Below are 22,945 nucleotides of genomic sequence, written 5' to 3' on the forward strand. Positions count from 1 at the left end.
CGCAAAGGACACTCAAAGTCAGTAATTAAATGGAGCCCAAAATGACTATATACAGTATTTACAGTGCTTCCTGAAAGTCCCAAAAGAAAAAGAATACTGCACACAAACTAGTGGAATCCATATATATATATATATATGTGTGCAGTGGTGCTGTAAGAATTATGTTTTTGGACTTCTCTAGCGCCTTCAACACCATCCAACCTCTGCTCCTTAGGGATAAGCTGACTGAGATGGGAGTAGATTCACACCTTGTCGCATGGATTGTGGACTATCTTACAGACAGACCTCAATATGTGCGTCTTGGGAACTGCATGTCTGACATTGTGTGCAGCAATACAAGGGTGCCGCAGGGGACTATACTTTCTCCGGTCCTGTTCAATCTATATACATCAGACTTCCAATATGACTGGGAGTCCTGCCATGTGCAAAAGTTCGCTGATGACACTGCTATTGTGGGCTGCATCAGGAGTGGGCAGGAGGAGGAGTACAGAAAGTTAATCAAAGACTTTGTTAAATGGTGCGACTCAAACCACTTACACCTTAACACCAGCAAGACCAAGGAGCTGGTGGTGGATTTTAGGAGGCCTAGGCCCCTCATGGACCCTGTGATCATCAGAGGTGACTGTGTGCAGAGGGTGCAGACCTTTAAATATCTGGGAGTGCAGCTGGATGACAAATTGGACTGGACTGCCAATACTGATGCTCTATGTAAGAAAGGTCAAAGCAGACTATACTATCTGAGAAGGTTGGCATCCTTCAACATCTGCAGTAAGATGCTGCAGATGTTCTACCAGACGGTTGTGGCGAGTGCCCTCTTCTACATGGTGGTGTGCTGGGGTGTTAGCATAAAGATGAAAGACGCCTCACGTCTGGACAAACTTGTTAAGAAGGCAGGCTCCATTGTAGGATTAAAGTTGGACAGTTTAACATCTGTGGCAGAGCGACGGGCACTAAGCAAACTCCTGTCAATCATGAATAATCCACTACATCCACTGAACAGTGTCATCTCCAGGCAGAGGAGTAGCTTCAGTGACAGACTTTTGTCACTGTCCTGCTCCACTGACAGACTGAGGAGATCGTTCCTCCCCACACTATGCGACTCTTCAATTCCACCCGGGAGTAAATGCTAACATTAATTTTATTTTAATTTTTTCATTTTATTACTATTTAATTTAATATTGTTTCTTTGTATCAGTATACTGCTGCTGGATTATGTGAATTTCCCTTGGGATTAATAAAGTATCTATCTATCTATCTATATATATATATATATATATATATATATATATACACAAAGCAAAATGTGAAGCGGTCTTCCTCCACAGTGATCCAAGTCAGGAAGCTGCTCCTCCAAACAGTGTATAATACAGAATTCACCCAAAAATATTCAAAATACAGAAAAAAAAAGAGTATATACAAAAATAAACAGTGCACCACTAACCACAACCCAATAAATACCTCCACCAAAGTTAATCCAGAGATATTTATACTTTCTCTAAGAAGATCTAGTCAGAAAAGAACCCCCTTTAGAGGCCACGATTCCCTTTTGTATTCGGCGCCCCTACGCTGACCAATTAAACCGCCGTACGTCATCCCTCCCGGGGACGCGATGACCTGAACGCGTCTAAAAGCGGCGTCTTCTATCCCACATAATTACTATAAAAATTGAGCAGCCGGCGAGCGCGAGCGCATATAGCTGTGCCGACTTTTCAGACGCGGACTGCACTTCATGTTAAAGTAAGCCCTTTCTAAATTTTTTTTCCTCCTTCCCCTGAGCTACAGCTCAGACAACTACGAACACGGGATCCCTATGCTAACCCGGGTTTCCTAATATTGAAGCGCTTCGCACTTTCTTTTGCTCTTTTTAGTATTAATGAGGTCACGGGAAACGCGTGCAGGTGTGTAGGACCGACAATGCCATCCCGGCAGGTCAATGGCAAGGCTGCCTCTCCAGGCTACATGAGACCCTCCCCAAAAGGCGCTAATATCTGCACTATATAAATGAAAAAGGCAAGTTTCCTTTCTTTATACCTTTTTTCCTTAAACAAAAGCCTCTCTCTTTACATGGCAGAGGACGCTAAACTAATTTTATTTAATTAATGGTAATGCCAGTAAGGCACATTACCACAGACTCATCCAGGGCTGTTTCCTGCCTTGCACCCAACTGCTGCCATGAGAGGCTTCGGCACCCTGTGACCCTAGGCTTCGGCACCCTGTGACCCTGAATTGGATTAGCCATGTTTAAGAATGTTACAATTTATTAAGTTGATTTGCCATTATTGAATGGATTTAATCGTATTTGAGAATGTTATATTTTATTAATAGGTTTAGCTATTATGGAATGGATTAACTGCCACTGCATTCCAGTACTGCATAAACCTGCTTTTTTTATATGCTTCAACAATCAATGAAGTAATGATTTTTTACTGCAATTCTATATGCTGGATGAACTGTTTATTTTGACAGTCTGATTGACCGCTTGTAAACTGACATTTTTTCTTCTGAGTTTTTTTTTTTGGAATTGTTTACAGATGTCTGCTTTAGATGTGCCATGAGTTAGGTGCTCAATTAGGCTTTTCAGAGATGTGAACAAACAGGGAAATTAATTCAAGTGCCCTCATTTATTAAAGTGGAAGTTTTATTACGAATTCCTTTGTTTATTCATGCTACTGTTACTAACAGCAGTATTAATATAATCTGTAAGAATTCTGGAAACAGCATGGGTGGTACAATGCCTTACAACAAAGCCTCCAATGCATCAACCACTTCCCCATGGATTTCCAACACAAGTGATGTTACAGACATACAGTCTACTGTATGTCTGTAACATCACTTGTGTTGGAAATCCATGGGGAAGTGGTTGATGCAATGGCCTTGTAAACACATATCAGAATGCTGTAACATTATCCTGTTTCCTTCTTCCTGACGTTTCATTTTTTGAATATCTAACTGTTAAATATACATTTCTTAAATTCATTATTGTGCTCCATACACAGTACATTATCCATCTAAGCCTAAGTGTTGCATATGACCCTTAGGTCCCCTTGCACCGTTTGTAGATAACTGGGGTTCACGAACGTCTCGGTACACGTAAAAATCGGTTTACGACCAAAAAGTTCGCCAAATGTTTGCCTCGGTTCACGACCACACATAGTTTCCCTTTTGGTTTGTATGTGTTCAGTCTCTCCCTGTGCATTTCCTGTGCAGAGAGCAAGAGAGCGCAACACACACACGAGAGAGAGAGAGAGAGACACACACACACACAGAGGCAGCGCGAGAGAGAGACACAGACACACAGGCAGCACGAGAGAGACACACACACACAGGCAGTGTGAGAGAGAGAGACGCACACACAGGCAGCACGAGAGAGAGAGCTGGACGCATAAGGTAGGAAGGCAGTTAAAGAATGCACTGGGCTTGATTTTGTTTTCACTTCTGTTTACAACGATCAGTTCGTAGTGTGCATTGTTGCAATGTTACTTTTCTTGGTGGTTTATTAAATTACGGATTTTTTCAAATGTTCATTTTTTCCCTGTGCTTAAAACTCATTAAAAAAAGTGTTTTTAGCCAGCGGTTGGTACCGCTATAGCACAAACTATTGCAGTGTTAATTTTCTCTGTTGTTCAATGTTTTCTCAGTGTTATTCAGTGTTTTTACATTTAGTTTACTATTACGCTGTACATTCTATGGTTTAATTAACTATATTTGTGCTTAAAAACTTAAAAAATATATATATTTACATACAGTTCGTATGGTCTGCAATGGATTAATTGTATTTACATACAATCCTATGGGGGAAATTGCTTCGGTTCACGACCAAATCGGTTTACGACCTGAGTTTTGGACAGAATTATGGCCGTGAACCGAGATTCCACTGTGTATATATATATATATATATATATATATATATATATATATATATATATACACACACTTACCTAAAGGATTATTAGGAACACCATACTAATACGGAGTTTGACCCCCTTTCGCCTTCAGAACTGCCTTAATTCTACGTGGCATTGATTCAACAAGGTGCTAAAAGCATTCTTTAGAAATGTTGGCCCATATTGATAGGATAGCATCTTGCAGTTGATGGAGATTTGTGGGATGCACATCCAGGGCACAAAGCTCCCGTTCCACCACATCCCAAAGATGCTTTATTGGGTTGAGATCTGGTGACTGTGGGGGCCATTTTAGTACAGTGAACTCATTGTCATGTTCAAGAAACCAATTTGATTCGAGCTTTGTGACATGGTGCATTATCCTGCTGGAAGTAGCCATCAGAGGATGGGTACATGGTGGTCATGAAGGGATGGACATGGTCAGAAACAATGCTCAGGTAGCCCGTGGCATTTAAACGATGCCCAATTGGCACTAATGGGCCTAAAGTGTGCCAAGAAAACATCCCCCACACCATTACACCACCACCACCAGCCTGCACAGTGGTAACAAGGCATGATGGATCCATGTTCCCATTCTGTTTACGCCAAATTCTGACTCTTACCATTTGAATGTCTCAACAGAAATCCAGACTCATCAGACCAGGCAACATTTTTCCAGTCTTCAACTGTCCAATTTTGGTGAGCTCATGCAAATTGTAGCCTCTTTTTCCTATTTGTAGTGGAGATGAGTGGTACCCGGTGGGGGCTTCTGCTGTTGTAGCCCATCCGCCTCAAGGTTGTGCGTGTTTGTGGCTACACAAATGCTTTGCTGCATACCTCTGTTGTAACGAGTGGTTATTTCAGTCAAAGTTGCTCTTCTATCAGCTTGAATCAGTTGGCCCATTCTCCTCTAACCTCTAGCATCAACAAGGCATTTTTGCCCACAGGACTGCTGCATACTGGATGTTTTTCCCTTTTCACACCATTCTTTGCAAACCCTAGAAATGGTTGTGCGTGAAAATCCTAGTAACTGAGCAGATTGTGAAATACTCAGACCGGCCTGTCTGGCACCAACGACCATGCCACGCTCAAAATTGCTTAAATCACCTTTCTTTCCCATTCTGACATTCAGTTTGGAGTTCAGGAGATTGTCTTGACCAGGACCACACCCCTAAATGCATTGAAGCAACTGCCATGTGATTGGTTAATTAGATAATTGCATTAATGAGAAATTGAACAGGTGTTCCTAATAATCCTTTAGGTGAGTGTATATATATAGTGAACAGCTTGAGACTTTTTATTTATACATTCTTTAGCTGGCAGTCATTCATTTACTCAGGTATCCAAAATGGCTATGTGCTCATTGTGTGCTGTCATAGGACTTGGTGTTATGGCCTTTGGCAATTATTTTCCTTCACTTTAAAAGCAAGCATTACTAATTATTTCCAATTTACCAGCATCTAGTGATAGCATTACCAGTTAATGTGGTGTAACATTATTTCAACATTTATTTTCCAGTTTTGGAAACACTTTAAAGCTGAAATGCTATTGTCAACTGCTCCTGTGCATTATAATAGTTTCTTCCACCTGCCTTCAATTCAAATCCCAAGGCACACTATTCTTTAACATTTCAAAGTCTTCTTTTTTGACCTGATCATATATTAGCTTTCTATGGCAAAGACTAACTGATCTTCTTAACCCAATGTTGCTTAGTGGCAAGTGCTTGTATGGTTGGTATGAGCCCAGATGGCTGATAGTTGACATTACCTCTCTTGCCTCTAATCTCCAAGATCTTTTGGGGGACTGTAGGGCAGTATGTCTTCTCCATATTATATCACAGTATCTCTTTCAGCGCAGGGATAGAATGTGATGCGTAGTTGTAGCTGACGGTGGGGGCCAAAAATGTTTATACACACTGCAACAAAAGAAAAACCTGTATTAAAGTTGTGATATTAAATTTACACAGATATCAAGAGATGAATTTTAAGTCATTTGACTTCTGCATTTACCAACTGTTATCACACTTGCACATTGCTGCATAGTCTTTTGTGGCAAGCATGTAAACTGTTTTAACACCGTAGCTGAGAAAGCAGGACTTGTTGCTTTATGAGGCTGTGTGGTGATGCTAGCATTCATGCGAGTAATGATATCTTCTGAGATAACGTCATACTACATATTGTTGCCGTAAATTGGTTCAAATTTGGAAAAGTCTAGACATAACAACTGTTAAGTGTGTATACATTTTTGGCCCCCTCTGTATGTATATATATATATATATATATATATATATATATATATATATATATATATATATATATATTATACAGTACCTGCCAAATAATACAAAGAGTACATGACACGTGTTTCGCTTGGGGCTCATCAGGTGTACACACCTTGTGACCAAGAGTGGGCACACAGCTCCCCAAACACCCAACACAACAGGCACAGGCACAAGTTCTACGCACACAGCACACATTTATTATACGTGGGGAAGCACTTTTCCCTCACTTCACCCAACAGCACAGTACAAAGCACCAATATAGTACAGTCTCCCTCTCTTCTCTTCTCTCTCTCTCTCTCTCTCTCACTCTGTCTTCCACCTGCACTCCTCTGTCAAGCTTCATCCACTTTCTCCCAACTCTGCCTGTCTGATTGAACTGAAGCAGCTCCTTTTATAGAACACCAAGAAGAGCCCCAAATGATCAGTCATTACCTACTGGTCGTACTTCCAGGTGTGGTGGCAGCACCGCAGAAAGGGGCTTAGCTGTTCCCCATGTGCACTCCTTTCCTCGGCCCTTCTCTTAAGAAGGCATCCCAGCCAGATAAGAGTCCCAACTGTCCATTACAATATATATACAGTATATACATATATGAAAGGAAGTGAAGGTTTGTGATACGGTTTGCATATTTATAGTTGTAGATGCACTACATACATATATATATATAGTCATGCATGGGCAACTGAGGATCACTTCTAGGTTCTGCTATGTAATAACCAGCCTAGAGAAGATGGCACACCAATGCTAATTTTTTTCCTCCTTAACCCCAAGAAGCCATCCAAGGATGTCACCCCTGTCATGCCCCCACTCAATTAAGCCACACTGTCCCTTCCCAGTCAGGGACAGTATAAGTCTGACGGCTCCTGGAAGGTGATCAAGTCACCCAGGTGCAAATACAGGCAGCCAACACCGATGCCCAATATGATGCACAATTCCCTGTGCGGGGACAAAACCTTGAACAGTAATTGGTCATTATGTGTCCTAGATATGACATTGAGACCTACCTTTTAATCTTTGAAAGAACTGCCTCCTGTCAGCGCTATTAGCAGTGGCAGTGGACACACCTTCTACCTCAACAACAACAACAACATTTATTTATATAGCACATTTTCATACAAATAATGTAGTTCAAAGTGCTTTACATAATCAATAAAAGAGAAAAAAAAGACAAAGTAAGAATTAAAATAAGACAACACTAATTAACATAGAATAAGAGTAAGGTCCGATGGCCAGGGAGGACAGAAAAAACTCCAGATGGCTGGAGAGAAAAAAAAAAATCTGCAGGGGTTCCAGACTATGAGACTGCCCAGCCCCCTCTGGGCATTCTACCAAACATAAATGAAACAGTCCTCGTTGTATTTAGGGTTCTCATGGAAGGACTTGATGATGATGGTCATGTAGACTTCCGGCTTTTAATCCATCAATGTAGGAACATCATGGTTCTTTGATTAGGCGGTGGTGGCGCAGGTCACCACCACAGAAAACTGGGTAAAGAAACAGAAGAGAGAGTAGGGGTTAGTACTGATTTTAGAGCCACCATGAATAGTTATGATATTAAATTGAATGTATACACTATCAGGATTAAATTAAAATGAAGTCATGAGAATGCCATGTTAAAGTAATGAGTTTTTAGCAGTATTTTAAAGTGCTCCATTGTATTAGCCTGGTGAATTCCTATTGGCAGGCTATTCCAGATTTTAGGTGCAACTCCATTTTTGTTGGGTGAGGCACAATGTGCCTACTATGATATGGTTAGCATTGCCACCCCCACCCACTTGTCCTGGTGAGCCTGGAAGGTGAACTTCATATACCTATGTCTGACTATATATATATATATATTGTCACGCATGCGCGAGTAGGAGACTGCGGACGGATCTTAACACGCTTGGGAAGACATTCGCCAGCAGGGAGTGGAGTGGTACTAACCTTTCCCCTTTGCTTTCTTACAGAAGAAAAGACGCTCCGCCACCATAAGCCTCATTACCCACAGCACGTTACTTCCGCCCTTCCTCCTCCATTGTTCCTGATGTCATCGATCCCATCTTCCCCCATGGTTCCTTCCCAGCATTCCTCCACTTCCGGCTCCTCCTTCATAAAATGGCCGCCGACGCCATTTTCGGCATTGTGCATATGTATTTGTTTTGATTTATGTATTGACCTGATTTTTGTTTACTGTGGAGAGTAATTCAGTATACGGGCCGGAAACCCCAAACCTTTATGCTGTCTTCTTCTTCATTTATTACAATATATATAAATCAGTCTGTAGTACCCAGTCTATTGTTCTATTCAGTGGTCTCCTGGGGAGGCAACTTGAATGCAAAACATGCACAATGGTTTAACAAACTTATCAGAAAAGTCAGCTCCCTTATATTGCTAACTCTGGACACACTGGAAGCTGAGCTGTTGTGGAAAAGGAGATAGTATCTTTCATAAAATAACACTCTATCCTATCCAGAAGGCACTCTCTTAGAACACTTTTACCCGTCAGCTCATTTCACCATGGTGTGCTAAGAAGTCTCTCTGGGTTCTTTACCATTTACTTCTATTAGACAATTCAATGCTTCTTCCCAACGTCCCAAACTAAATGCTAAATGTAATTTACGAAATAAAAGCTTTTTGGGAAATTTTGTGTGTGTTTCAGGGTACTGTAGTTTGTTATATTATTTCTATGTTTCTTGAGCTTCTGTAAAAGCTAAATTTCACCTTGTGACAAATAAAATACTGCTTATCTATCACAACATTGTACTATGTGAAGAACTCTGTGCCAGCCAAAATAGTCCCATTGCTGTGTGTGTTTGTATGGAAATGGCATGCTTTTTGTGCATATTTTCCTGAGAGAGTCCTGTGGACAGGCATCAACATTGGCAGTGCATTTGAATGTTGTGCTGATCTAGAAAAGAGTATTAATACCATGAGTAACTATGTACAGTATATCATTTGATTGTTTTCATTTTCTTGAATTTCAGGCCATTTGAAATTATTTTGTTTGCAGTTTTGATTAGTTGCATGTATTTAATAACTAACTTATCTTGTAATTGGTAAATACTCTTACTTAAGATTTATAATTAACTAATCACATAATTAAGTACAACATCCCTCTATACCAAACACACTGAGTTTCATCAAGAGCACTCAATTGATATTAAAAATGAATATATTATAAGAATCAGTTACCACTTATTTTATTCTTCAGAATATAAACATAGCTCATAAGTGGACAAGTTGCTGCCTACTATAGTATTTTCATTGCACCTTCTTCCAGCAACTGCAATTGCATAGAATGTTAGAATTAAAATCATATGAGCTGTGTCAATGCACCGTTTGGTTTCTCTGTTGACCTTCATACTTGTCTTTATAATGCTGACTTGGCTGTGGTAACATAAGTTATTATACTTTTCGTTGTCTGCTAATTGATGTACAAACATTCTCAAAGTGAAGGTTTGACTTACATTCAAAAATCTATGTTGTCCACAAAAGGAATTTTGCTTAAGTGCTCTTCTGTTTAAACACTAGTGTAAAAGCATGAAAATAGTATATTTTTCACATTGCACTAGATCTGAAGTATTAGATGTCAATATGAATGAACTGTCAAGTTCAGGATTATATCCATTTATTTCACAGAATAAAAGGAATTCCAAGCTGAACTGTAATTTCTGAGAAAATGCAAGGTTAAGCAGAAATTGTCTTGCTCTTCATGTCATAGTGATCACACTTACTATACCAGCAGGTCATGTGGGAGACTGGAGTGCTTTGTAGAGCTTGCACAGGGTATCTGTTATCTTTGTCAATGAAGTGAAAATAGGCCAGTAAGTACCTCAGCACATATTACTGTATTTATTAAACTGATGTAAAAATGTCTATCACTTAGAAATGATGTAAAAATGCATAAGAGAAGTAACCACATTAGTAATTAACAAATTAAGTTCTTTATCTTGCAAGGAAGCAGTCACATGCTTTTATGTAGACTGCTTAACTATACTTAGCAACACATTTCTTACATACTTACTGTTTTGCACATCTGAGAAAAAACAAGAAAGCTAAATGCTGAGTCCTGTTTTTCAATTCGTTAAGGCATGGAAATGGATCAAGCCTAATCAGTAAACCCAGAAAACAATAGCCTTGTCACAAAGTTGAATGAAAGTTCACAACTAATACAAACAATAATTAAATTATTATGGTATTATAAGGAATTTGATTTGTATTTAACTTCCACACATGCAGTTCATCAAGTAAAGTAGTAAAATGCATAATACATTAAATGGGTACAATTAAACATTTGAGAGCATTAAGGAATACACACACTATAATGATATAAATAAATGTAGTTCACAGAATGAATTTTTTTCAATCATGATTAATTGATTCTTTTATGTATAATCTCATGTAATGAGTGGTATGAAAAAAAATACACAACTATCACTGTAGATAAATACTGTGAGTGTTCATGCTGCGCCTCATCCCTGAAGCAGCTTCTGCCTCTTTTATATAACATTCTAAATTGAAAGATACACACACACACACTCAGATTGACTCTTCTATACAGCATTCTAAAGCAAAAGAAACCCAACCTCACATTACCAAATGCGGGATCAACTGCTGCTGTACTGCGTAAAGCACGCATCGCACATTGATATGAGTCTTTAAAGCCAGTTTACTCACCTGTTGCTCTGTTTGTGCTCTGCCCGGTGTAGACTGCGTCTGACCTGGTCCTAGCCCCTGCTACTCCTCTCACTCTGCAGCTGAATCCTCATTCCAGGACACTTACAGGTTCTTTTAAGCTCAAGAAACAGAGTTGCCCACTTGCCTTGTGTTTGAATAAAGGCTTCCGTTTTGAATAAACTTTGATTGCTGTTCCTCCAAGAAGCAAAATAAAAGATTTGTTTGCTCAACCTTTTGAGCAACCCTGTAATCTGGACGTGACTAAAACAGTATATACCACAGATAAATAAGTGGATTCATAAAGTATTCTGACCCTTTCACTTTCTGGACACCTTATTGTGTTTTAAATTTAAAATGGTACATTTTCCAGTTTTGCCCATCAATCCATTCTGTGCTGACCTCTGCAAAAACTTGAAGTGAGCTATATAGAGGGCAACGATAAAATCATTTTTAAAGCTTTACATATTTCCTGGAGTACAGTGACCTCAAAGATTGTGAAATGGAAGGAGTTTGAACCCAACAGGACTCCTGCTAGATTTGAGTGTCTGGCCAAGCTGAGTAACCTGGCCAAAAGGGCCTTGATAAAGAAGGTGACCAAACACCCAATGGTCACTCTAAAAGGATTGAGGGCACTCTATATAGATGGGAAAACCTGTTGGAAGGGTGAACATCTCAGCAGCACTCTATCAATCAGGCATTTATGGTAGAGTGGGTGGAAAGAAGTCACTCTGGAGTAACTCACTTGTCTCCCTTGGTCACCCACATGGGTCTAACTCAGCAAAGCTGAATGTAGTCAACTTTCCGACTCTTGTCTCAGCCACCTCTGCTGGTAATCCATTGAGACCATTTGAGTTCAGCTCTCTTGTCTTGCTAGATCTTCGATCACTCCTCCATCCAGGACTGATGTGACCTAGAGCACCTTTCCCCTTGCTCTCTGTGGGGCGTCCTCAGCTACTTTGTGTCCTCTCCATGACACTGATTCAACTGCTCATACCAGTTGTTTTTTTTTTGTCTTTGTTTTCTCTGTTTGCCTTTCTTTTTTTCTCTCTGTCTCAGATCTTTTTTATACTTTGTGGATGTAGGCGTTGTACTTAATGGGGCATCAATGAACAATGACTGAACTGTTCAAAATTGTATGTGAATGAGCAATCAGCCAATTTCTAAACTGAACACTCCATAGCTGCACTGCTCTCCACTGGCACATACTCACATCCACATTCTTCAGCCACACTGTTTTTGTACAAAGAAAATAAAAAGCCATACACTGCCATGGACTATACAAGATGAATGAAGGTATTATTAATTGCTACGCAAATTTTCCCCAAAATGTTACACATTGAATTTGAGATGGGAAGTATTTTTAAACCTTATTGTGTTTATATGCTTGAAAATTCAAGTTCTTTTGAAAGCTAAAGGGGAGACATCTCATGCATGAGCCATAGTGAGAGGTACCTAATAAAATGAACATTCACTATATTGGCATTGACTGTGAGAAATTATTATAAAATTACATTTTATTTTGTATTAGCCTATAAGCCTATTTCCACAAGTTTAAAGTAATAATATTCAGTTACCAGTATATAAGTTATTATGTATTATACTGTGTGTGGCTTGGTGTGCCACAAGTATATTTTCCCTTTCATCTGGATTCTACAGAAACTAAAATGTATTTTGAGTGAGTTCACTTCTAAGCTGTCCGTCAATCACCTACTGAAATTCCATTTATCAGATGATAATGAGACTTCAAACTGAATTTCCTATTATCATCTGAGTATGACTCTGCTTACAGGGACTGACTTATCCTCCTGCACTCCTTAGTCCAGAAGATGATTTTATAAATAAGAATTTAATTCATTTATTTCAAGAGATGAATGCATACACAAGGACTGGGAATGTTTAATGCAGCTGCATAGGCAGAATGTCTAAAATATGTTGTTAGTTAGTTTTACTACTGGCAGAAGAGATCATACTTAATATTTTTTTTTGTGGTGATGCAGGAGCTGTACGGTCTTCAACAGGCCTGACACTGACATTAACAAAATTATTCTGTAATACTGGTACACCATGTTAGGCATAATTATAAGTTACAGTGAAACAAAATACCAAAACCATTAGGCTTTCCTTAGAACAAAATGCAATAATGTAACAAAATAAGTATCAAACCAACTACTGTATACATGTAGACACAATGAGGTCTTTCACTGAGAATGGATATCATTTGTCAATATACTGTAAAAGAAAAAATAACAAAATGATGCCTTTCAAAGTGGGACTGCTGCACATTGCTTAAATGTACTTTTAAGACAAATGCATGACTAAGTGCAGCCTCCAGTAAAAGCCATTGTCACTGTGCTCATAAAAGAAAACCCTTTTAACAGGTACCATGTCAGTTTCCAAGCAGTTATACTTAATATTCTAGTTCTGTCATATAGTTTTGCTACTGTTCCAGCATTTACGCAACTTATTATTTTTTAGATTAGCATTTAAATATGCTTGTTTTATTTCTCCTTTTAAAGTGTTGCTTTGTAAAGGGCTTTGTCATAGTGTTCAGAGATGTAGAAACTAAATAAAATCCAAAAACCAAAACAAAAGAAATCTGTGAATTATGATCAAATCATTAGTAGGAAAATAAAATCCATTTCAGTTGGAAAAATCTTTTTTTTTTTCTCATTTGAATGTACTCTTCAAATATTTTTAACATTAAACTCAGTCTGAATGTATGTATGAACAGACAACACATGCTGGAATGTACGTTTCATTAATGTGGTTTATTAACATTACAGATCTAGCATTTATTTAGAATATGACCACTTCCTGACAAAGGATGAATTTTTTACTTATTCTTATGGCTCTTAATCATCATGTTTTTAATTAGTGGGTTTAGAAAACATACAAATGGTCAACATATAATATTATAAGACTTTTAAACATTTAGTTAATGTGCTACTTCACATTTTTATATTTGTGACAATACTAGGATATTACAAATTTGCACATGTTTACTACATTGGTGGTGGTTTTTCCTGGGGAGTGTGGAATTGTTTGCCATGACTATTCACTTTTATTACAAAGTAGCTTTCCCTTTCCTTTGCAATAATATGTAAACTGTAAAAATGTAACTAAACTAGTGAAGCAACTTTTAAAATTAATGGATTTTGATTTTAATTTGGATACTTTTTTACATTACCCAGTCATGGGGTTCCAGATTGGCTGCCTTTCCAAAGTACATTTCCCTGTTATCCAAGTTTATTAAACTTCCAATCAATTCAATTCCATTTATTTTTATAAATTCGCTTTCAATTCCTTGACTGACTGATGTCTGTTGTGCACTTTGAAAAAAATGTAAATAGTGTAGAAATGATTGATTATTGTAAATAATAAATAACTGTGCTGAATAAATCACAAACTGGACAAAGTGGGCACAGATAATAATTTCTGAGTTAAAGGAGAAAAACTGTCATACAACCTTTATTGACTTTATTATGGCTCCACTCCTAGGTCAGTATGCACTATTTAAATTTTGCACTTGCAATTCAAATTATTATAAAAATATTGCATTGAACTCTAGACCTGGTATTTTGTAGCCACTTTGTCATAATTCATATTTTCTTAAACCTGAGTGCAATGTGACTTTTGAACACTTTATAAAATTGTTATGGAAACAATTCCCTCAAATCATGCAAAACATAGCAATTCAATTAATTTTAGTAATAATTTGTGGCACAGAACAGACTTTAAATACAGTAAATTGTTCCTAGATACTGTCTGGTTTTCAGCATAATTACTAATGTCTAGATAAACATTACCATCAGAGCATTGAAAGGTTCAATCCTTTTGACTTTTTTTAAACTAAAGATATTCCGTAATGCATTCCATGAGCTTTTAATCTCAAATATCGGTCTTTTCCAGAGCCCAGAAGAACATCATCCAGTTTTGTGTTTCTTGTGCTAATATTTTCAGTTATTCTATTCCACTGAAAAGCAGGGGAAATTTTTGAAAGACACTTATTCCTTTTGATGAATTTCTAAAGTGAGATGAAATGTTTGGTTTTCTTTTCTGGCTTTATTCATTACATGGTCTTGGAAAGCCAAAACCTTAAAGGGTGCATAAGGTGTTTGTTTTATCGTGGTCCTTTCTCTCCTTTTTAATATGTGACATTCAGTTGTCTTTCACTGTCTTGAAACGTTTAAACCCATTCCCCAAACAGTGATTGTACCATTTCTTGTTTGGTCTTCTGTGACATTCTTCTGCACTGAGGACACAGTGGGCAGCCTTGTGGAAAGTTTCCAATAGTTTTACCTTCTTGCACCTGAAGAAGGGGCCTGAGTTGCCTCAAAAGCTTGCATATTGTAATCTTTTTAGTTAGCCAATAAAAGGTGTTATTTTGCTTGGCTTTACTCTGTATTAAACTTAAATTACAATTAGCCATAGACCCTCCACATTCAACAGTTAAAATTAGCACATGAATAATTTCATCACTTGAGTTGGAACCAGCTATCTATGAAAGTAATATTACTTAAAGCCACCTAAGATTGTAAAATGGTATTAAAAACATTTAATTTACATTACTACTTTGTGCAATTACATTCAGTTGACACTGTTAATTACCAATATGACTCAATGTTACAAAAATATGTAATAAAATATGATGAAGTGACTAGAAAATTAAAAAAAAATGTTGCAACTTTCAAATTAGCTAACCAAGTGCCCAGTTTTTGTTTTATTTCTGCCTTTCACTTTAAATGAAGGTCAGGGATGAAGTCTTGTTGTTTTGCCTGCCTAAGGTAAAGTTATCCCTGATGGAGGATCGCAGGAATCATGGGAAAGAGGGGTCCTTTCATCGGATTGGCTGGCCCAGCGCTGTTTCAGCCGCAGAACAGCCAAATGGGGGAGACAGCTTCATGGATGAGGTCTCCAGGACTCTAAACATATCCAAATCATATTATGGGATATCATCTACTGTTAAATTCTGTTATGTACTTCTAAAATTTTTATTTTATACTGTATTGAGGATTTGTTCTGTTCTGTGTATTGTATTCTATTGACCCCCTTCGTTTTGACACCCACTGCACACCCAACCAACCTGGAAAGGGGTCTCTCTTTGAACTCCCTTTCCCAAGGTTTCTTCCATTTTTCCCCTACAAGGTTTTTTTTGGGGAGTTTTTCCTTGTCTTCTTAGAGAGTCAAGGCTGCGGGGCTGTCAAGAGGAATGGTCTGTTAAAGCCCATTGAGGCACTTCTTGTGTGATTTTGGGCTATACAAAAATAAATTGTATTGTATTGTATATTGTATGTTGAAGAGTTGACTATTGTTATTTTAATGTTTTCATATTTTGTTATTAATACTCCATTAGGTTTAATTTTTATAGCAGTACAGTGTGACGATGCCAGTCCCCTACAGATTCCCTTTTCCCACATGGGAGTCTGCTGAACCAACACCGTCGATAGTTTTGACCAAGATGAGCTAAAAATTAGGACAAATCTAATTGACGCCAGGGGATGGTGTAAATGGTCAGGTGTTGTCAGGCAGTGTGACGATGCCAATCCCCTACATACTCCCTCTTCCCACATGGGAGTCTGCTGAACCAACACCATTGATAGTTATGACCGAGATTGGTCATAACTAACGATGGTGTTGGTTCAGCAGACTCCAATGTGGGAAGAAGGAGGCTGTAGGAGACCGGCATTGTCACATACAGTACTGTTTGAAATTGCATTGTTTGTTCATTTTGCTATTTTGAGTTATATACTCAATGTTTTTTGTTATCTGCTCTGTCTCCTTGATGTGGAACCTGGGCCATCTAATGATGCAGCTGCAAGACTGCTTGAGCTGTAGAAAAGCTAATGATGTTAATAGAATGCTTTTTTGGATTCATGCTTTTGTGATTTTTTTGCTTTATTTTTTTTTTTTTACTGGCTTCAAACCCTGGCTCTGGCCATAAGGTGCTGCTCTCTGTCTTGCAATTGTCCGGATTTGTGTGGTTTATTTTTGCTCTTTTTTACCTTCCTTGCGTTTTTGTTCATTTTTTTGAATTTTCTAATAGATTCTTCAAATGTGAAAAAGACTTTGTTTTTGTTTGTTTTAAACCAGATTTTTATAAACAGCCTTCCCTCTTATCTATGAGCTCCTTAGCATTAGACCTGGGCATCACTCCACCTGCAGAAACAGTGCTAAAAGCGTTAGTTGTAAGCGTCACTCAGGAAACTCTGTAGACACGTCTAACGTAAGCATTAGACCTGAGGATTAATCAGGCTGTAAAAGTGCCAGTAGCATTAGTGCCAATCATTGCTCAGAAAATGATATACAGTAGATGTGTCTTGCATAAGCGACAGGCTTGAGTGTTACCTGGGCAACGGTACAGACACGTCTTGTCCTAACCTCATAATGGCATCTTGTAAGAAACATTTTTCAGCAACCTAGGGGCCTCATGTATAAACGGTGCGTACATGCAGAAATGTTGTGTATGCCCATTTCCATGGTCACATCACAATGTATAAAAACTAAACTTGGCATAAAGCCATGCACATTCTCATAGCGTACGCAAGTTTTCGTCTCAGTTTTGCAAACTGGCGGCACCCAGCATCAAAGCAGTGCTACTGTTCCTGGGTGCCTTCTCTTTATTTTTTAGATTCACATCCCTGACACGGCTTTATCAAATACATTGACATTAACTGCATATCATTTTTTAGTTTAAGGCATCTGATTGTAATCAACTCATAACCATATAATGGTGCACGGAATGGCCAAACTATTCCAAATACTATGAGTGTTTTAACCCATTGCATCTGAGTGTAGAATCACAGTTCTACAGCAGCTGATCAGAAAGCTCTACCGCAGATTGTGTCAAGAGCGGAGAGAATTATCAGGGTATAGATTCTAACATACACTGCCTCAGCCATGTGCACAGTCTATTTAAACTTTTCCCATTCTGCAAACGCTTCAGAGCCTTTCCTGGACGTACCTCGCGGTTCAGAAACAGTTTCATCCCAAGAGATATAAACACACTATCAGTCCGTCAAGTGGTCCTGCTAGAACTGTTTGTACTTATAAGTACATTTACCTCACTGTAAACTTTCATTACAGTTGTAATATTGCACAACCTGAGCCACTTATTTTTTCATATTTTATATTTTTCATAGTTTCTTTTATCGTATTATTATTGTTTTTGTTGTTATTTTACCATTTTATAGGAAAATAAGTTTATAGAGGATTTGTGTATTGAATCTCATTGTACCATAGAATAACAATAAAGGAGTTAAATTCCATTTAATCGAAGAGCGCGTATTTACAGATGATGACGACTGGCTTCTAAGTCGATTTAGATTTCCAGGCCCCATCTTCTTGGAACTCTTGATAACATTTTTCAGATGAAATACAGTAAAGTATATATATTACATTATACAAAACTTTTAACTTCATTTAATTCTATTATTAAACATGTGGACATGGTGGACAGCAAGAGTGATGAACTGGTGCCCCGTTCAGGGATTGTTCCTGCCTCGCACTGTATGCTTCCTGGGACTGATACGACCCAGGATGGATAGATGGATGGAGTAATTAAACATGTACTATGAAGATATTTCAGTGTTCCTTAAAAGTTTTGAAGAATCGGCGTTCTAAGCTTAACAACATATGTGAGGTTCACAGAAGTAATGACTATTTCCTACAGGACCATTATTGAAAGTGTTTTTTTTTTTGTTCTAATCAATCAAAGAATATTTGTTAAAATCTCTCTGCCAATGACAGGAAACTGCAAGACAGAGAAATCAACACGACTTCTAAAATAACTGGGTGACACCTTTTCCACTGCAGAGTAAAATGTTATGCTTTTAAGATTTCTTTCTGAGACTTCATGTCACCGTCTTATTCAGTCTCCCTTTTTCAGGTAAACGACTTTTATTAGACAACACCAGGACTAGTAAGTTTAATAAAATTACTTCTCCACAAGGTCTGAGAGGTATCTTTATCATCCTTATTTTAAAATTAGTCTCCAATAATATGATGTATACAACAATAGGTTTGTTTGAGTTAAATTGGTTGTTTATGAACAGTTGGCAGCTGGTGACTAATAGTGTTTTGGGTTGTATGTTTGAGATGATATTTTAACAGCATGGACAGCACCAAATCAAATTCCATGTAACACATGTTATTACAGCCATAAACTATTAACTTACTTACTTTTAGTTGGAACTCTGTAAGTCAATGATTTAACCAGAAGCCTGATGATTTAAAGTTTATTACCTTAATGAACTGGGGACACTGTCTCATTATCTAGCCATCTAACATAAAAAGATGTATTCCTCTGAATGTATTTAAAAGTTTTAGATGACTTAAAACTCAAATACATTTATGCAAAAATTCTAAGATAATTAAAACTGTGAAAACATTTATGGTTTTAAATAAATGTAATTGAGTTTCCAGTTTTCTAAAAAATGTACCCACATTTAAATGCAAACATCTGCTTATGTTAGATGCTTAGTGAATGAATGTTTACTTAGATAAACTATGATAAAGAGTTATTATCTGAAAATAGTAATCTTGTTTTCAGAGCTAAGGATTTATATTGCCAGAATGTAAATACACAGCAAATCTAATATTAAATCTGAATATTTTTACAGACACTTCATGTGTATAAAAAATCTGCCTAAATATGGACAAAAATGAACAGACAGATAAGTATAGAACTATACTCTAAATACAAATCAATTTAAATTTTTAGCTAATGGATGGAAAAAAAAAAAAACATTTTAAGGCCACAAGCACATCAGTTTTGCATAGAGAGATGCAAATTGAAGCTTAGCAAATTTGGCAAAATGAGAGACTACTTTTCGTCATTAAAACATTTGATTGCTGAATGAGATCATTTTGGAGAGTGTCCTTTGTATTTCAGTGGCATGCTGTTTTCGTTTGTGAATTTTAACTAAAGTTGGTCTCTGTTTTAATAGAAAACATATTTTCATATTTTATACATAAGTAAATATTCCAGCACAAGCAACAACAGCAAAATACAATATGTATTTATAACAAGTGAAACAGCATTGTTCTAAACAATCATTTAATGGATAAGAGAAAACTGTATACACACTAATTACTTGCATATGGCTAAAGTAAAATGTATTATTATTAGAGTTGACATGCAGAAAGAAATAAATTGTTAGGAACAGGAAAAAAATTCTGTATACTATTCACTGTTCTCCTTAGTTCTGCATTAGCCAGTATATGTAGCTTATGTTTGGTCGACTTCTATTGTTTTTAAATGTGCTCTATGAATAAAAATAAAATAAATGGACTAAATTCAACATTAGGCTGTGAGAGCATTTTCAGCCAAAGCATACGTTTTAGTAAATGTCATCTTAGATTTTTTTTTCTTTTGTGTTATGTATTAGTCACAGTTTAAATAATATAAGGCAACCTTATGAAAATGGATAGATGAATAATGAATTCTGAAGAAGCAACCAAAAAAGATTACTTGTGGGCACAATTTATATTATCTAAAATGACAGAGCAAATTAACACAAGTGTAATATAGTATGTTGATAATAAGACTGGGAGATTTAAAACCATTATACTCTTAACCATTATAGTTCTGTTTTAAAATAAATGATTTGCAGTTTAATCCATTTTTCACTCATTTTAATTTATAATAGACAGTCTTGTTGAGTTTAGTCAATCTAAGTCTAACTTTAATGTAAAGCTCAATTAAAGTGGAAATACCTGTTTAGGAATAAAGTGAATATGTAACAAAAATATGCATTGCATAAATTATTTATTATTCACAGAAAAAATATACAGTTAAAAGAGTACATCTTCATAAAAAAAAATATCAGTTGGCCTCACCAAGTCCTAAAATCTAAATAAATCTAAATGCAGGTGACAAACACATGATGGATTTTACTTTGAGGCTGTGTAGTTGCCTCTTGTTCAACACCTTGAGTTTAAACACCATGTCTAGATGTTGTCTGAGTGGAGTTTGTACAAGCTACCTGTGTCTATGTGAATTGACCTCCAAGATCTCTATAGACATGCAGGTTAAGTTAATAGCCGACTGTTGATCATGAACTGGATTCAATGAGTATCAGAATGTTGTTTAACTTTTTCCTTTTTTATTCAACAAAAAGTATGCTAACATGCAGGAGCCAAGAGTCAAAACATGATATACCTTACTGTCTTCATATCATTTAAGAAGGTAAGTCTTTAACAGTTCATTCTGGCACAGTCAGGTTTGTGATTAAACCACATTAAGGATAGAAGTTATCCTGTATGAAGCAGTCAAGGAAGAGCATACAGACCTCACCACATGTAGAATGGCAGGAAAAAAAATGTTATATAGTATGTTGTTTGTCATCTAAAGGTCTGGTTATCTAATTTTAGCAGTTGGTGAGGACTAGATGACTGTCAGTTATGTCATATCATGTTAATTTATAGGACTGGGAAAGAGTGTGGTCACATTTTCATTTTATAAAGCATACCAATATATGCATAAAACTGGAAGCACAGTAGAGTTAGTGTTGCTACTTTAAAGTTCGAAGAGACTGTTTTTTAATCTAATCTCAGTCACTCTTTGAGTAACAGTTGCATTTTTTTCTGTGTACGTGTTAGCTTTACTTTAGAAACTCCAAGACATGTTTGTAAGTTTAATTAACACCTCTGTGTGAAGAGAGAGCTCTGCTCAATAGCTTGTGGTCAGTGTTGCTGTCAAACATTTTATATGTTTTCAATGAACAAACGTACATAATTTTGCTTAATGGTAATAGGAGATCATCTCCCTGCAGCCATACTGTTTGACCAGAAAACGGATGGATGTAAACATTTTTTATAGAGTGTATCATGATGTCTTTGATGTTAATAATAATAATAATAATAATATTTTATTTAATAGGTGCCTTTCTTAACACTCAAGGTCGCCTTGCAATGAAATTAAACAACAGTAATAAGGTATAAAAACAAAGAGGATGATAAAATCCAATAGCAATAAGGTACAAAGGTAGCAGCAAACATCAAAGAAAACAGACAGTAACAGTGTTAAATTTATAATTGGTATGCCAGTTTGAAGAGAAGTTTTGAGGGCAGTTTTAAAATGTGTTATTGAGACTAGTAGACGGATATGAGAGGGAAGAGAAATCCAGAGTTGAGGAGCACTATGACAGAATGCTCAAGCTCCCATAGAAAAGAGTTTGATGTGTGGTACAGAAAGTAAAGCTACAGATGAGGATCTGAATGAGCGAGTGTAAGTCTGTAGGAGATCAATGAGGTAGGGAGGAGCAAGGCTGTGGAGAGCTTTAAATGTTAAGAGCAGCATTTTGTATTGTATTCAGTAGTAAACAGAGAGCCAGTGAAGTTGGGAGATAATAGGTGAAATATGTTTAGGGGATTTAGAACAGGCTATTATCCTAGCAGCACAATTCTGAATAAGTTAATAAGCGATGGATACGTTTTTGTGGGATGTTTAAATGGACTTCCATTCTTAATTAACAATCTTTGATGCATTAACTTTTTTTTTAATTTAAAGGTGTTTATAGACTTTGTTTGCATGTATATACGTTGTTTTGTTATGTACTGATGGCATAATTTTCTTGTGCAGCATACTGTATTTTCATGCAGTCACATCACTTCAGGTGGCCATCTTGGGTGTGGCAGGTATATCAACATCGCAGTTACAATTTAAAAAATGCTTGAACTTTCCAAAATGTAAGCAAAAAACAACTACATTTTCTAACTGATTCTGATTTTTCTTAATTTTTTTGCCCTTTTGGTTGTGGTATCAAAATACATGATTCTTGACTGCCTTCTTATAATAGAAATAAAACTGTTATAACCTCACTACTTAAATAAAATTAATAACAAGTGATATTTAAATAAAAGCATCGCCAAAATTTAAATGTGTAATAAAAAATACCTTGTGTGTCTTCTTATCAGAAGATAAAGGCACTTAAGTGAAAAATATCAAACACTGAATCTCTTATAGCTAAGTCTCTAGTAAATTGTTTCTTTCTTTTGCAGCATCACTTTAAGTATTTGTTAGTATTTACTATTATCCACACAAGGCAAATTGACAAAGATTGTATTTAATGGAGGGTTAAAATTTGAGCATAAGTTCTTGCCAGATTTTGGGAAAAATTGTTTAGC

The sequence above is a fragment of the Polypterus senegalus genome, chromosome 1, assembly GCF_016835505.1.
Source record: "Polypterus senegalus isolate Bchr_013 chromosome 1, ASM1683550v1, whole genome shotgun sequence".
In the NCBI taxonomy this organism is placed as follows: domain Eukaryota; kingdom Metazoa; phylum Chordata; class Cladistia; order Polypteriformes; family Polypteridae; genus Polypterus; species Polypterus senegalus.